Here is an 18,817-nt window from a genome sequence, read left to right as displayed (position 1 = left end):
CTTTGGGTCTAATCATTGCTGAGACTCACAAAAACATAGAATCATTCAGGGTCAAAGGTCTCTGGAGGTTACCTAGACCCAGCGCCTGCTCAGAGCAGGACCAAATAAATGAGGTTTTTACAGTCTAGCTTCAAATGCTTCCCAGGATGGAGATTCCACAACCTCTCTGGGACCTTGTTCCAGTATTTACTGCCCTTATGGTAACAAAGTTGTTTCCAATACCTTTTCTTTTTTTCTGTGCTCCAACTTGCACCCATTGCCTCTTGCCCTATCTTTCTGCATCTGCAATAAAAGACAAGGCCATGCTGCTGCCTCACATTGTCCAACAGGAACCTCCAGGTCCTTTTATGAAGAGCTGCCTTCTACCTAGCTGGCTGTCCTGTTGTGTGAAGTCACTCCATCCCTGACACAGGACTTGGCATTCGCCCTCATTAAACTTCGTTAGGTTTCTGTCCACCCATTTATCCAGGATGCAGAGGTCCTTTTGAATAGTGGCCCTGTCCTCCAGTTTGGTATCACAAACTTGCTGTGCATCCAATCCATCCCAGCATCCAAATCTTTATTAAAGGTGTTAAACAGCATTGGCTCTGGTGTCCATCCCTGCCTGAAGGTGCTGCTGGTGAGTGACAGCTTGTTGGTTTTTGTACTGCTGGTCCTAGAGAGCTTCCTGGGCCAGCAATGAAGTCAGTTGCAATGTGTGGCTCCCTAGGAAAGGCAGCTGTCAGGGCCTTTCACTGCTTATTCCCTTAATTTTAGTCAATACAGTCTGTGGTATCATTGTACTCATAATGTAAGCACTAGAGGACTGTTAGTGAAGTGATCTGGTTTCAGGTGTAAAGTAGCAAGGGAGCAGGAGGTAGTGGTAGCCTGAGGGATAGAAGCCAAGGTAGGGGCTGTCAGAACCTCTTGCTGGATCACTGAGCATTGCCACACAGTGGTTGTGAGGCAACAGTTTAAATGGGTTCAAAGGGGAGTAAATAAAATGGAGGACAAATCCCATTGATTATAACTGATAATGGAAAAAATACTCCTGGCACTTTTACATTTTTTTTTCCTCAGAAAGCTTCTGAGCTCCTTATTGCTTGAAAGAGATGTGAATTAAACTATTGTGATACTCTTCCTGTAAATATGTACTACTAGCTATTGCAGAAGATGGGATATCAGGCTGGATAGACCCATCTCTGAGAGTCTGTATAGAATACTTGACTTCAGTCTATTACACATTAAAAATGTGAAAAAGTATCAACATCTAAAGTGACAGTGAGATAGAAGCTGAAGGAAAGATGTTATCTTTGTTTTGATATCCAGGAGGAAGCTGAGAAGTTTAGAAGTTCCCACTTTCTTTTTCATCCTTTAAAACATCAATTTATTGCAAGCAGCAGGTGCAGAAGAGAAAAAAGCAGAATATAGACTATTTAGAATAACTGTTACAGCTCTGGGAAGACTTATGTTTATCAGTTCTCACTACTTTCAGAACTGAATGTGAGCCAAGTGAGTCAGATGGATATGTATGGGTAAAAGGGCTATGTGGTCATTTGAAGGAACATGAGTAGGCCAGCAAAGGCTTCTTCTTCAACTTTGTGTGAGGGTGCTTTTTAGTTTTCAAATTGTATCTCTGTCTGATAGGTAATTTTCAGGCTTGCTGCAGTGGAGTTGCTCACAATAAAGTATAGTGCATCCTGTATTTTATTACTTACTGGTTGGCATTTATCTTTCCCACTTTTCTCAATTTTGTATTACTTCTGGTCTGCAAAGAACATCAGTAATATGTGAACATCACAGATACAGAAATCAGGAATTGCAGCATGAAGATATTTACTGTGTAGTAACTAAATTTGATAATTACAGCTATTGGGAGTAAAAACTATAAATGGCTTATATAAAATAATTCTGGTTTTAAGGATAATGAGCTATATAATTTCATAGCACTGGGAACTAACTTCTTTAGAAGTTGCTATGACTAATGCTTTTTTCATACTAATTTCATGCTGTTAAAATTCCACCAGCGTTAATGGAGTTAATCCTAATTTTCCTTTACATAAATGCAAAGGAATCTCAGCTTCAGTGATTTTTTACATACTGTTTCAAGTGTGCTTGAAACTACTAAATCCACTTAATTCCACATAAAAAATAAAGCTTAATTCAGAGATCTAATTGTCCTTATTCCACACGTAAACCTCTATGGCAAACAATAGAACAATGTTATATTGTTCTTTGACGTTTTAGGTTTTCAATACTTGTTGAACATTCAGAGGCTTTTTGAACTTTATCAACGAAAAGACTGAAACCAATTAACTAAAAATTAGCTTCTCTTAATGTAATCCTGTCCACTAGCTTCCACAGATGATGTGAGTACAAATTTCCTATATCAAAGGGAAAAAAAAGTAGTTTATTTTTACAACATAAATCAAGTCCTTTGTTTCTTACTCTTTGATCATCTTTGCTTATGCTGGCATGTAATCTGAACCCCTTTGCCATCTAATCTTCAACCTCTTCCCCTTCCCTCCCCTTAGAACTGAACTTTTATCAAGGCCAGATTCTTTTTTTTTCTCCAGGAACTACTCATGCCTCATTCATTTTTCTCTCCACTGTTCAGAAACCCCGTTGCGACGCTAAACCATGAGGAAATACCCACTTCTTGGGAACGTCAAGTACACCCTTTTTTTTGTTACTAGGCTGCCGCTCTCTGGCTGCATGCATGAACTACACTTTTAGTCTCACTGAAGAAAACTGCATTGACGGAGTTTCTGGGGAAGTGTGTTTAGAACCTCTGGGCTTCATGTTCCACAGCGACAGCAGGATTACCTTAAAGAGCAAAGGAAAACACAGCCGTAATCCCCTACCAGCCCGATACATTGCAGACTATCTTTTTGATCGTTAATACTGTGCACACAGCAGTACCCAAATATGTAATTTGCCATTCTGCTGCTTGCCCTTGGCTGTCTAAAATAATGCTGGTTTGAACTGGATTTTCAAACGGGAGAGTAGTCAGCCTTTTATGCCAGAAAGCAAAAAGATATGCTTGAAAATACCCTGGCTAGGAAATCAAATACATGCTTAGACTGATACCTGCCTGCATTAGTATGAAGTTCTGATGCTCTTGAAGCTGTGCAGTAACTCAGTCACAGAAGTGAATCAAACTCTGTTTTATATGTAGAGGCTTATATGTAGTCATATGCAGTTGTTTACAAAGAGGTTAAACAGACATCTAAACTTTTACTAAGATTTGTTTCACTTATGCAAGGTTAGAGTGTTCGAATATGCTGCCTAATAAGTTATTATATAAGTCACTATCTTCACATCTGCTTCTGCAAGCTGAGGGGGTTGAAATTTAGTAGATCTGCCTTCTGGAGTACTGTGAGCAAGATCTGTGCTGTGAGCACTTCTGCTTGAGTACTACAGTGTAAAGACCTTTCACTGATGAAACCCCTGTTGGAGAGAGTGGCAATGGCACTGTATATGTCGATATACATTGTATATAGAGAATATATGTGTGTATATATATTTACACTATGATTCCTCATCTTTGGACAAGTTTGCATTTTTCCATTCAGAAAGTGGAATTAGAGCAATCTTGAGATGCATTGCTGCCTACATTTTTAGCATTCCCAAGCTAAAAGGAACATATCAAGGTTGATGGAGATCTAATATCTTGTAGATATTATCTTCTAAAGAACGCAGTCCCTGGTAGTTCTCCTGTCAGTGACCATCAGTTCCTACATAAAATATTGTAAGGGCTTCAAAATGACACTATTTTCTGTATAAAAAATCCTTACCATTTGAAAGCAATCTGAAAAATAAAGTCAAAAGCAAATTGAATTCATTCATTTAGATGAATAAAGGATGTCTGATTGGCTAGAGAAGCCCAGTAGCTTGGAAATAAGCTCAAAATTTTTCCTTTTAATATTCTCCTGTACACACTCCTAGGTTTGCTAGAGGGCAGAGGGGAAGAAGGATTGTTAAAAATTAAACAGCTTGCCCTTACTAAAATAAAAATCCATCCTACAGTCACCATTGATTTAAACTAAAACAGGTGCTGACCTTTGGCTGTGTTAGAAACATTGTTCCAGACATTCTCTGCTGCATTTTAATATTTTGAGTTAATGGAGATTAGTTTTATAATAAGGGACAACATTTCTTAGAATGGTCTTTTCCTGGATGTTCAGCCACGAGGCACCTTTGGTTTCTAAACTAGTTTCTCTAATAAGATAACAGTGCCAATGCCCTAGCAATCCAAACTGTAATATGGATTAGGAGGCTCTGAATTTGTCAGTTATTTCCCCGTCTAGGAATATTAGAAGTAAAATTTACTGTGAATGGGAGACTGAGAAAGAAGGTGAGATTGTAAAGCACTAAAAAGCATGAGCTCGGAAAGAAGCTGGATGACAAGTAGCTTGGGTATGGGAACTAAACCAGTATAAAAAGAGATCTAAGAAATTACTTCAATTGCTAAAGCATTTCTACAGCACTCAGTGAAAGCAAGAGCAACATAAGAGGTGTGGCTTGAAATCATATGCTGAAGTTGCAACTGACAGTACTGAAATTATAGTAAAAGTATCTTTTAAAGAACAGGGATGCTGACCAAATATCTAGAGGCTGGAGCACAGAAGGAAGAGAGGCTGACTGAAGCAGGATGCAGGTAGTGCAAGATCCTCCTCTGTGGCTTATTTGCTGTAGCAGAAGCACCAAGGTCCCTGGAGAACCAATCGGTGCTGTGTACAAGCCCAGCAAATGCTGCAGTGCAGCAGTCTTTGACACCTAATGCATGCAGCTGAAACACTCAAGTCTGCCAGCAAACCTAAAGAGTAAGATTTCTAGGAGTAAACAGTGAGAAAATGTCAATACATTTTCTGGTGGGTGGCACTTTGTCAGGTATAAAGCCAAGCAATCTATGTATGCAGAGCCATGCACCTCACAAAGCCTAGATTAGCTGTAACTTGCTATAATTATTTTAACTGTTGGTTTAAGATGGTGCATTGAACTGCAAACCAAGCCAAACCCTGCAACAGGCAACACAGTTTTTGAGGTGCTGTAATAAACTGAGTGATTTTCTTCACGTAAATATTCTAAAAATTTCTATCTTGTACAAAGTGTTGTGTTTTTCCCCCTGAAAATCTGTGTAATTTTGTTGCCATTTACCATTATTTTTCTCCTGCATTCTTCCTAAATGGTTGGAAATGTCAGTGCAGAGTATCTGTACTCCAGATACATCTCTAATAGGGCTCCAACAGCGCTGTACAGAAGATTAGTTATGCTGCTGAATTCCAAGTATGATCCAGGGCTATTCCCAAAAAAATTCCGTACCTTTGTTTTTATAATGACATCATTTAACAGGCCTGTACATAGTTGCATACTTTTCACCTGTTTGGACTGGCTCTGCTTCTGAGACTGTAGGAGTCCACAACTGATGGGTTTTTGTGAACGAAAATAACATGCACTCAATGTTTTAGAAATTTACAAAGGTCCTAATACTACTGAGTGATCCTATTTCCAAAAAGGGACCTTTTCTTCTTTGTGCATCTAAATTTTTCACAGGGAGAAAAGGCCTATAAAACCAAATCATCCTTATTGTCAAGACATAGAAATAGAAATAACTGCTTTTACCTTATCTTCCTTTCCCATTGATTAGTTTACCAGGAATTACTCAGTCAAACAGACTCTGTATTTATTAGTATTATTTATTTAGATTCTGTATTTTTATCGTAGTGCCCAACTGATTTATTTATCTCCAGAATCCTGTTGTGACAAAACACAAAGTGCCTAAAGAGCCCAAATGTAGTTTTCCCAGTTGTCTTGTCCCTTGCCACTGAAGACCTTGGGTAGCATCATTGAACCAGCAAGGTTAGAGCTCTAGAGAGGCAGAGTTAATGACTTGCTTCTGCCATCCATTTCCTTTCCTATTGGCTTGACTGCACAAGCCTTATCCTGAATTTGCATGGAATCTAGTACAGCCTTCAGGCTGTGATGAATCTTCAATACTGTTGTTTATAAGAGATATTTTGTGGACACTATACACACAGTTGTGAATTTATTGAAGTGTAAAGAGAAAAATTGCTCAGTACTATGTAACACTTCAGGAACACATTTTGGTACAGCTTTCAATCACACACAAACATGAAGTCACACTGTCTGTCATAGAAGAATTGAATGTGATAAATTCTATGAGCAGTATATTACATCCAAGGCTCACCCATTTTCACAGTACTGGCTCCAGGAAGTTGGCTTGATTTCTCTTCTGTCTTATATTTAACAAATTGCCATGGAATTATGTGGGTGTTCCATTCTTTCCCTTCAAAACACAGCTTTTTTGCAACCTCACACTTTCATATTTTCTGTTTACATCCTAGTGGATAAATAGTCACATCTCAAAATACCCCACAGTTGACAGAAATTGGCAGTGCTGTTGTTTGTTAGAAGAGAGGCAAAGAATTAAAACGGAGTGGCATTATTGCCCAATAAATGTGATCTCATCAAATCAATCTGCAAGTCTGGAAAATTCATACTTCTTCCATTGGATTGCTTCAGCACTTTATGTGTTTTGAGGATATTATGAGGAATTACATGCCTGATCCAAAACAAGCTGAAGTTGGAAGAAATACTCCACTGTTTTGGTTGTAATTCTTTGGAGTATGTCCTCATCTACTGACACAGATTAAAGTAGGTGCTTGGAAACCAAGCTTCTGTGCCTGCTTACAACACAGGGAAACACTTGAGTTTCTGTTGTTGTTTTTTTTTTTTAAAGAGGAAACCCAATCCTGATGCAGAAGGGAGCCTGTTAAATTAAGGAAACAGTGCAGCAGGACTTCAGGATGATTTTTACACTGAATATTTAGAAGGACTGAATTCACAGCCTTAGGGGAGCATAAGCAAGATGAGCTTTATATCATCTTTGTATTCCTGGAATTCTGGGTTGTTCAGACATCTGAAGTGGCTTATGACTGTGTATTCCTGGCTCTGACAGTTCCCATGTGCCACATTTTGTGTCAAAGAGGCAAAAAAAGGCAAATGAATGAGGCCTTTGAATACACAGACTTTGTACTCTTTAAACCGCCACCACCAAGGACTCCACTAATTGCAGAACACTCCAACTATCTTAGAGGGCATGAAGTGGGTAGAGAACATTAGAAGACACTTAAGAGTGCACAAGAAGTACTTCACTTTTATTGACATGTCCTAAGTAATTTCTATGAGGCTAACTTGCCAGGCAGCACTGTGCTGGTGCAGCTCTGTCATTACTGTTCCAGTTCAACGCTGAACTTGCTCCCCAGAATAACAAGACAAGTGTAGAAGATCATAGAATCATAGAATTAGCTGGGTTGGAAGGGACCTCAGTGATCATCAAGTCCAACCCTTGACCCACCGGTGCGGTTGCTAGACCATGGCACTGAGTGCCACATCCAGTCTCTTTTTAAATGTCTCTAGGGATGGAGAATCCACCACCTCACCGGGCAGTCCATTCCAATGCCTGATCACCCTCTCCGTAAAAAATTCTTTCTGATATCCAGCCTAAATCTCCCCTGGCACAACTTAAGACTGTGTCCTCTTGTCTTGTTGAAAGTCGCCTGGGAAAAGAGACCAACTCCCACCTGGCTCCAACCTCCTTTCAGGGAGTTGTAGAGAGCGACGAGGTCTCCCCTGAGCCTCCTCTTCTTCAGGCTGAACAGCCCCAGCTCTCTCAGCCTCTCCTCATAGGATCTGTGCTCGAGTCCCTTCACCAGCCCAGTTGCCCTCTTTTGGACCTGTTCCAGGACCTCGATATCCTTTCTGAACTGAGAGGCCCAGAACTGGACACAGTACTCGAGCTGTGGCCTCACCAGGGCTGAGTATAGGGGCAGAATCACTTCCTTGGACCTGCTGGCCACGCTGTTCCTGATACAGGCCAGGATGCCATTGGTCTTCTTGGCCACCTGGGCACACTGCTGGCTCATGTTCAGCTTCCTGTCAATCCAGACTCCCAGGTTCCTTTCTGTCTGGCTGCTCTCAGCCACTCTGTGCCCAGCCTGGAGCTCCCCATGGAGTTGTTGTGGCCAAAGTGCAGGACCCGGCACTTGGCCGTGTTGAACCTCATCCCATTGGAATCAGCCCAACTCTCCAGTCTGTCCAGGTCCCTCTGCAGAGCCCTCCTGCCTTCTGGCTGGTCCACACTTCCTCCCAGCTTGGTGTCGTCTGCGAATTTGCTGATGATGGACTCAATATGCAACACTGGAGGCCGTGGTGAAACCTACACACTACAGTCTGGGTCAGTAATGCCCACATGGGCTCACCATAAATGTGCTTGAATATTTATTATACAAAGAATAAATATATAAGTACAACTTTTTATTGTAGCCAAGAAAAGAGTAATGCCACTGGGAGAAAAGTGAGGAATTCATCAAATGCGTAGTTGACAGCACAAGCATAAGGACTGAGATACCAAATGTAAGGCCAGAATTTCTGTGAAATAACAAACACCACACTGTGGTGTGGGGTTTTTTTGTTTTTTTTCTTTTTCCATGGATTAAGGTATTAATGACTGGGGAGTGTTTGGGACACTTAGAAACCAGAAATAAAGTAGAATGTATTGTAAATTTCTCCTGATCTGTCCTCCTTTTCTACTGCTGCCCCTTGCTTCCTGGGTCTCTTGCTTCCATCTCCCTGTTCCAGAAAAATGCTTGTCCTCATTAGTGACCATGTCACAGTCCTTCACCAATTAGAAGTCTTAAAGATAGTCCCCCTAGATGACATCTGATTCAACCATTTCTCCTGATTCCTCACCAGCCTTTAATAAAGTAATACTTCTCGTAATCTCAGAATTTCCTGCTTGAAATAAGCTTTGAAGTAATATGTGTGTTACCCAGGCTGACTGAAGATAGAGGTAATATGAGAACTGGATGGCCTTTTAATGAATATTTTCAATATAAAAAGATTAATTGTCAGGACTTTTGAAACGAGACATTAGAAATATAAAAAGTTAAGTGAAATTGAGATGATTTTTTAATGTTTTAACTTGATTCAGTAGAATCTGTTTGGTTTTCTTTATCAGGAGTGTTGTGAATTTCTGTTTTTCCTATTTCTTCTTGGCTCACTGTTTGTATTCTGATAATACTTTGCAGAGAAAAAGATTGCCTCTTGGAGAGTGCAGTTACACACACTGCTCAAGTGATCCTGACAAGAATGAATGGTAATAAATATTGTCCATCCTTTGAACATGATTTGGATTACACTGCAGAAGTGACATGTCAGTATTGGATAGAGCTGTATGGGGGATATACACAAGAAATATAGGGTTGTTTGTGGGCATGATTTGTCATCTCCAACTTGACACCACTCATTCTACATGCCTGTTCTTTATTTATAGGCAAGAAGCATGCTGACATTTCAATATTCCTTCAGCTCAACAGTTCAGAGTACAGTCACAGCAAGAAAAGTAACATATGTAACTGTGAATAGCTTAAGATTAATTTAACTGGATTTTCCAAGAATTTAATTTTAAATTGAAAGGTATCCCACCATGCTAGTTTCACAGGAGTTTTGAAAAGAGGAATTAGGATTTAAAAAAAAAAAAGTAGTACTAATACCATTCATCAGATAACAAAGAGAGTGAAAAATGGCATAGAAAATCACCTTTACATTTTATTAGTACTTACAGGAAACAACACATTCTGTTATGCCGTGCAACACAATGTTTTACTTTATCTAGTTCTGGGATTTAACTGTATTATAAGGGCCAACCCCCAATCTTAGCTTTATTTCTATCAACTCTGTCTTTGTTACTGACAGAAACAGGAATAATCATGTATACACAAACACAAGCAAATGTGTGACACATATAAAAGTTGTGTTGTTGTAATTAGAAGGATGAAAAAAGAGCATTAATTGAATTGGGCTTCAATTGATTTCATTTACATGCCAGGGTACTCTGATCATGAGCAGATTAGAAATATCTTAACAGTGATGATTGCCCATCTTTCATGTCCTACAACATTTGCCATACATTAGGAAATACTGAAAATATATATCTATCCCCTGAAATTTTTGACCTTGTAATGATGCAGGATGAATATGATAATCCTGCTAGTGGAAGACTAAGAATGTTGAAATATTTCAGAGTAAATAAGGTGGAGATTACATCTTGCAAATACAAGATGTTTGCAAGAACCCTTGCACTCAGGCAAAAATGCACTTCCTGGGGAGAACAGGAAATGTAATTCAGTGTTTCATTTAGTAAATCTGTTTTCAAACTTTCCAAAGAAAAATCATGTCTGTAAATTTTCAAAAGTCTTAAACAAATACCAAAAAAAAAAAAAAAAAAAAAATCAGAATGAAAGTATTCAAGCATGTAATTTTTTCCACTTGTTAACACACTAGGTGTAATGTGAGCACATGTGAACATGTCTAGGTGTACTTTTTTTTTCAACACAACATTTTTCATCAAGAAACAAAAATGAAAGTCCTGTCAGACTGGGGAAATCTCTGGTTCAGCCAATGTTCCTTTAATATTATTAGCCTTCAGCTGCTAAAACTTGCAAGCTGGAGAATTAATAACCAGACTTAAGTTGCCACCATTCACTAATGAGGCTGGAACATGACCTGCACACCTAACCAGCCATGAATAAAAAAGAAAAATCTCAAGGCTCATTTACTAGAAGAATCAAACTAATGGGTTTTCCTTCTTGCTAATCCAAAGAAGGCTGAGCCCTAGTGCTGCAGCTGGATATTGAGAGTCAGACAGTGTAAGCACCAGAGTAAAACAAGAGAAAATAATTCTAGCTATTCTCAATATATGTTTTCCTTTTGCTATAAACATTCCTAATGTCTTGTCCTGGGACTGGACTACAAACTCATATTAATCCCCTGAGAAATCTGTCTTGACTGTAATTACATGATATGGAACCACTGTTTAATCTGTGTATTTTACATTCTCCTTTTGCAAATTTTGCATTTGTTTCTCAGTCTGAAATCATTGCTTTGCCAGTAATAATTGTGTTTGCCAGAGCTATCAAGAGTAGAAAATTCTGTATGTTGGTGCACAGATGAAACCCAGAAAAGAGAGTAATTCAAACCTACCTCCTTGGTATGCATCCCTCCAGTCTGGGCAAAAGGGGCATGTACTGTAAATTTCATAGCTGAATTCTAGATCAAAAATTGTGGTTTAATTATATTTTAGCTTAAATCAGAACATGTCACTTGTTTCCTCTGAACTTGAAGGAGGTTTAAAATTGTGGTCTAGACACAAATTCAGGGCATGACCACATCCATAAGTTTTCAGAATATAGAGGCTGAGTTATAATCCTGAATGTTTTGTGGAATCAAGTTGTTTCTGAGAGAGCTCTTTTAGGACTGATAGGTTGTTCCTGGCTCCTGGAACACAGTGCTGAATACATGAGTTCTGTGAAAGCATCCCAGAAACTGATTCTGACACTCTCTTCCTTATCTTCCAGACCACTGAACTCTTACTGATTGGGAATTGAACACTGTAGAGATCCTTTAAACAACTTCTGGCATTTAGACAGCATCAGGAGAAGTTCACAGTAGCTATAGAAGATTTTTTTCTGTGAGCAGTTCTGGAACTGATAAAGTTAATCTGAGATAAGCATTTAGGAGATTTTGTCCATACAGACAATTTATTTGTCAATGGAAACAGCCAGGAAGAGTATAGAAAGCACAGGCGAATGTGTCTGGAATCCTTTTTACCCTGCTAGTTTCTGGATGACACTTCCAGTCCCTGGAAACACCAAAAAACCATGTGAATTGAAGCAAGTCCTTTCTAAGAGAGAGAAGGAATAGCCCATACCTTCTCCTGTGTTGTAGAACCCCAGGAAATTCTGCTCAGGCTTTTCTCTGCCTTTCGTGCTTTCCACAATTTCTGTTCAGCAGCCCCTTGAAGAATGGCATTTCCTCTGAGTTAATGAAATTGCAAAAAGCAGCTGTAAGATTTGAACTGAATGTGTTGTTTCTCTGTGAGGAAAATGTTCAGTTTCTTTCTGGGTAAAAGGATAGACACAGTGAAGGATAAAGAGGATGAGTAGCTGCAGCCTGAGGAAGGCAGAGGCTTGGGGCATGCTAGAGGAGTTATAATATATACACATTGGAGAAGAGTAGGAGAGACTAAGGTGACATAAAATGCTGCAGAAAAGAAGATGTGAGGGGAGACTAAAAAGGTCTGAAAATCATGCTTTAAGGACAATCACAGTTCCTTCAGTTTTTGGCTGTGAACAGTTGTGTACAGATCTCTCTAAGCAACTGGCTAGTGCAAAGCTCTGATGCAAGATGCAAGTTTTCTGAGAAATTATCCATCCAGCTCAGGATTTATTCAACAGTATCTTGCAAAAAATGCTGCTAACCTACATCAGTCCAGACCTCACTGGGATCTCCAGATAATTGGCAGACATTTGGGTTTCACTTATGTAACTAAATCAGAGGAAATTTGATTACAGTTCTGCCATCACACGATAAACTGTAACTTTGTATTTTTTTTAATCACATGAATCTTTTTTTTTTATTATCTTCATAATCCTCTGATCATACTCGGTGAGTATGGGAAAAAAATTGGAACCCAGTGAATGTATGTCTGTATATGCAAAGTAATAAGGCAGTAAATAAATAGGATAAGGACTTGCTTGTTGGACTATGCTGCTAACAAAACATCAAAGAGTCTGGCAAGAGGTCATAGACACTAAAAACACCAGACAGCTTTATAACAGCAACATGTGAATAACATGAAAACATGTTCTGGGAGTCAGAAAAAAAAAAAAAGTACTTGTGTTTCTCATTTTTTAACTATACTACACTACACTATAAATAGTGTAGGTATCTCCTTGATTACTCAGGAGTTGTCAGCTGAGAAACTACAGTTGTTTAAATATGTATTACTGGAGTGCAGGAGCAGTAAAAGCCTAGCAAAATAGATTGTGTGTGAAACACATAAACCCCCCAGCTGATTTGAAGCCTTAACCCTGCTTAAAGCCAGTAGGGAGGGCCTGCTGATGATGCTTGTCATCATCTGTCCCTCTATTGACATTTGGAAGCAAGGGTTATGGTATAAAATTGAAAAAGGCAGGACTGATAAGATAATATAGGATTACTTCTATTTTTTCCCTTAATTGCTACTGAAGTATGCAGGTCCTTCCTTCTTATTAGATAAACTGAAAAATCTATGTCTGAGAAACACTCCTGTCTCTTGCATCACATTTGGTTAGCTGGCTTGAAATAAACAAGTGTCATCTAAAATTTGTCAGAGGTCTTGGCCAAGTAGTCAATAAAATTTATCAAACTGTTTTCCATTCTTCAGCTTCTACAAAATACAAATTGTTTTAAGAAGCAGCATGTTATTGAATGTATGACTGAAAGATAATGTCTGTAACAGACAAAAATAATTTTTTTTAAAGTTGAAAGCTCATAATATTTTGTTTGCAATAGTCTATTTAGAAAAGTGCTTTTCTATTAGCAAACACATGAATGAAGCCAGACTGTTACAACCTCATTAATATTAAACTTTTCAGCACTGAACTCACAAATTAGTAATTGTAATACAATTATTTAATTGCAGAATTATCCAATTGCTGAATGTTAATGTACCTTTGTGAACAGCATGAACTGTTTCAATGTGCAGCAAAAACCCCTGTAACAGAATGCCTAAATAATCACGGGTGGTACCATGGGAAAGAAAGAAACAAAAAAACCAAAAGCCAAACAACAAAAAACCAGTAGATTACAAATTTTTATTGAACTGTGAAATTTATCCACCTGTATGTCATATATATTTCCAGTGAAAGGCAATTTACATCCATTTAATGACAGAAGAAAAGAAGAAAAAAAAAAATGAGAGCTACTCATATCTGTAACCAGTTTCAGTACTGAGGGAAACTTCTAAATTTACTGCAAATTTATGACCCCGCTTCACCTTTTGAAAATTCTTTAGGACACAATTTGCCATCTTCCACAAGTTTTCCCCTTGTCAGCTCTTTGCATGGAAGTGCAAACTGCAGCAGAAAAGCTGGACTCCCCTCCTGGGGCTGGCATTGTATATTCTTAGGTATTAGACTCGTGTGTTCAATATGATAATACTCCTTACATCATGCTCCTGCCAGCTCACTTAGCACAGCATCAGCACTCTCCACAGATAACTCTATGGTTATAGAGTGAACACGAATGCTTCAGGACTCAAACTACAAATCAATTTGGCTTTGACATCCTCCCTTTCTATGAAGCATTTATCTCTGATCCAGCTCTTTTCCCTTCCATATTTCCTCACGGTTTTTTCTACATCTTTTCCTTATTCCCTTTAATCGTGAGGGCAGTAGAAACAGATGTATTTATTACATCATGAATTATAATACTAATAAAGGAGAAGAGATATAAGAGTTCTTTGTTAACAGGACAGGAGAGGAAAGGGTGTTCTTCACAAAATCTGGAAAACAGCAGAAGTAACAACATTATTTGTAAAACTAATTTAAAAACTAACAGATGTCAGAATCTCTCTCTGAACAGGTTTTCCCCACTCATCTGACAATTTTAAGTCTTTTTAAATTACAGGATTTGCTGCTTTCATGCCGAAATCCTTCTATCTCTCTCTCTCTCTTTTTTTTTTCCTTTTTTTTTTTTTTTATTTTTTTATTTATTTTGACAGTAGTCCCCAGATCCCTAGATTTTGTTTCCAGGAGAAAGGTGTTTATTCAAAGAAATCAAGAATCTTCCATTTCAACCATCTTCATTCATCATAAAACCACCTACCTTTAGACTCTCATCATTCTGATATGCTGGGAGCCACCAGCAGTTGTAGCAATCCATGAGGAACCTGCACTTAGCTGGAGACATTTCAGGAAGCCTGCAGGCTCCTGATATGTCACTTTCTTAACTACACTAAAACCCATTGGACCAGATGAACAGAAATGGAGATCTTGGCCCTCAGCTATGTCAGCTTCCTATGCTGGCTATACTGCCAATGTAATTCATCCACTGAATGAGACTCTGGTTATTTTTACTCAGAACAAAAATAATGTTGTCATGTCCAAAGGCTACATTTTCCCTTTTGAAAACACTCTTTTTCATCCTTTGCATTTTTTTAGAAATCCTTTGTCTGCACTCCTCTGTGGTCTGAGGCTCCTGTATCTCAGCCAAACACTGATACATTCATTGCAGGCTTCAGCTGCATTGCAGAACCTGAATAGACATTGAGGCTACATGGGCGACTTCAATTAAGCAGTTCTATAGAGCTGATATTTTTTGTTGAAAAACAGAGTCTTTTTGCAGGGCAAAATAAAGTAGCAATTCCAGGGATGTAAATCAGGACAAAATACTTAAAAAATAATAGGCAACTAATTGTAAGCATTCAGCAGAGAGTACAAAGACCCATTTACTCAGTTGTTTCCTTCTTTTACTCTGCCATTGTGAAATCCCAAGTATTTACATTACAGCAAATATGCAAATGATAAAGTAGAATTTCAGTGAGAAATCTGCAGATTTTAACAACCAAATTGCAAACTTCTTGAGACATTAAGGTTTGTTTTCTTGGAGAAGTCTAGCTATGAAAATATACAAAAGTCTTTCTATTCCTACGCACATGTACGCAGCAGAGATTCTCAGAGAAGCACAATAATGCAATTATTTTTCCTTCACCCTGCTTGTAAGACACAAAGACATTATGCTTCTTGGAAGACTAGAGATGCATATGCCATAAGCTGATGTGTTCCTCTCAGCCACCTGAGACTACATCAAGTATTCTCTTCCTTTTCTGATGGTTTTGTTTTGTTAAACTTCTGCGACTTGCTTTTAAATGTAGTTTTTTCTTTGCCTTTTATTTCTTTTTGACAATTTCTACGCATTTATTTTCTGAAAAGTAAAAGAGGAGCTTCATTTCTTGTCTTTCTGGAGAGAATTTCTCACATGGCTTTAATTCCTGCTGCACTTGAAACTGCTGGGTCCAATTCATCCCACTCTCCTCTTTGTTTTCTTCTTCCCCTGGCCCCAGCAATGCACCAGAAATTGTGTGTGTGTGTGTTCCAATCTGAGCCAAATTATCACAGATTTCTCTGTCTGTCTAGGCTATTATTAGACCAGCTAGCAACTGTGGCTCTTTTGATTATTTCAACAGGTGCTTTGGTTGCTCATCTAAAGACCCAAAAGCACAGCTCTCTCCTCCCCCTGGAAACTGCTTACCCAGATAAAAGGGCAGTGTCAGGATCTGTTCCAAGGCTACAGAGGCAGGTCTGCCAGTGCTGCTCAGGAGCACTCTGTAAGAGCCCCATCTGTCTCCCACAGACTTGTTTAAGCCTACCTGCCTCCCAGGTACCTCCATTATTTTACACACCTTTGGCAGGTCTCAAGCCAGTGATGTGCTGTTGCATTTGACAGAAAACCCTAAAGCTGTTTATGACTTGAAAATACCAACATAAACCAGAAGTGAGGCACTGCTCACTCAGTAAATGGATGAGAGCATCTGGCAAGCACTCATTAGAAAAGAATTATTTGTAAGAAATGGAGCTCTAGACAGCCACCCTCCATCTCTACTCCCTTAGAGTCCTTGCATATTAGTTAATTTTGCAGCTGAGAAGAGTATGTACACTCTCTTAAACATTCCTGTATATTACTCTACATACACTTGTTCTACAGGTATCTAAAAGCTAAAAAACACCTCTAAGCTTGAATGCTTGTAGCATTTGTACACTGGGAGTGGGAGTACACCTGCAGAAAACATACCTTGAAAAACTCTATTTACTTGGAAGTAAACTCCTTTTGGAGCAAACACATATTGTCAAATAGTTGTGGGTTTTTTTGCAATAAATATTTCAGAAATATGATTCAAGTATTTCATGCAATGCTACCTTGCATTTTCATTTTATGTGCTGGGAATGTTTACTTGTTTCCAGCAGTACTGGTTGGAAATTGTTTCCAGTACTGTTTACAAATAGCATGTTGCTCATTGCTACCTGAATGTTGTATTAACATTTGAATTGTCTTTTACTTTGATCTCTCCCTTTCTGGTAAAATCTGTCTTCAATCAGTCCCAGGCATTTCTTGAACAGCTCTTTTACCTCTAAAACTCAGTCCCTGTCCCAGGTGCACTTTCCACTGGGAAAGCTCGGTATACGGCCAAGTGGTTGCTTCAGAGACTTCATCACTTCATCTAAGTTAGGTATTGAGCTTTCATTTTAAAACAGGTCTTTCGTGTGAACTCTAAGGAGCTCTTGATGATTGTCAACATTAAATACTCATGATCCTTTCATACTGTATTCTTTGGGATTTTGGGGAGTGTTTTCTTAGTCATAGCCGGAACTACTCAGTTCAGCTTGTTTTTCTTATGCCTAACATCTCCCTCAATGTATTTTTCAGTTTTCTTTGCTTGGAAGTCTCTGTATTAGTTTCATCAACAGCAACAAAAGAAGCTTCAATTCTGTTTTCTGTGTTCTTTGAATTTATGTTATATTCTATGGTATGTTCTTTTTTTTTTTCCTTCCTTGGTAATATTACATGATATCAAGCCTCTTTTTCTCCCCACTCCCAGGAGCACTGAAACACAAAGAGCTGAAAAGAGGTGCTGCATTTTGGCTCCACAGTCAAGAGCCAGAATACAAACAGCACATACTGCTTATTTTACACGAGAGATTCTCTTTTGTCTCTCACACATGCATATTTTGGCAATGTCCCTCTCTTCTGCTGTTTTGGAATCTTTTTTTTTTTTTTTTTTTTTTTCTGTGCTTTTTATGGCAGGTGAGTCTTTGCAGCAAAGCCATGTAACGTGTCTATGGTGGTGATGGTCCCTTGAGGAACTCTGTGTTGAGTTTAGATCACATACAAGGCATGCTGATCTTGAATTGAAATTTGTGAGGTGAGATCCTTTGACTACTGTGCAATCCATGCATGCAGAGGTCATCTGAATACCTGTAGTAGATGGTTTGATTTGTCTGATACATAGTCCTGATGTACCACCAGTTTTATGTCTGGCCTTGTGTACTTCTGTAGTAGACTTTATGTATTAGACCAGTTGGACACTAAATGTTCCAGTAAAAAAAAAAAAGCCCCTGTCAAGGAACAATTATATGACAGTCAAGCACTGAAAGACTAAGACATGCACATTTATTTGCATTCATGCATTATGATATATTTTTCAGTTTTGTAACCACATACATTTTAAAATTTTTTTTTGACCTAAACAATCCACTTTATTCAGCATAGAATAGAAAACAGTGCTTAGTAAATCAGTACAGATATTGCTCAATATTAGGATTACTTTATTATTTTTTTTTTTCTGTCTTCCTGGTCTAATCTATGGTTCACAAACTTTATTTACTGTCCCTTATTCACCTGCTCTGAAGCTGAATTTAACTTCCTTATATGCATGCCCCCTTTTTTTTTTTTTTTTTTTTTTTTTTTTTTTGATGGTGGTGCCTAATATGGAGTCATATGTCAAAAAGATTTATAGCTGGGTTTTACAGGAACCATAAGATGTGAAGGTGCAGTATTGTTGAACTTTCAGATATGGGCAACTGAGGCCCAGAGGGAAAAAAAAAAGCAAAAAAAGAGCAAAATAAATAAATAAATAAATAAATCTAAAACTACACCTGATTTCGGGGTGTCTAACTTGAAACGTGGACAGATTTTTCTTATCATTGCTGCACTGGAAGTGTGAACCTCACCACTTTCAAGCGTGTCCGAAAGATGACTTGTTCTGAAGTGGTTGAAACCACCCTAACGAACCCCACGCCAAGAAATACATCCTCCTGGCCGCGAATTAGAGCCGGCAACCTTTTTTTTGAACGCCTGCCCGGTCTCCCCTTAGCCCCAACCCGAAGGGCCACCCAGGGCCACTGCCTCGCCGGTGCCCCCCGCAGCTCCCGGG

Source organism: Heliangelus exortis, chromosome 4 (genome assembly GCF_036169615.1).
Source record: "Heliangelus exortis chromosome 4, bHelExo1.hap1, whole genome shotgun sequence".
Lineage (NCBI taxonomy): Eukaryota > Metazoa > Chordata > Aves > Apodiformes > Trochilidae > Heliangelus > Heliangelus exortis.
Note: the sequence above shows the minus strand (reverse complement) of the source record.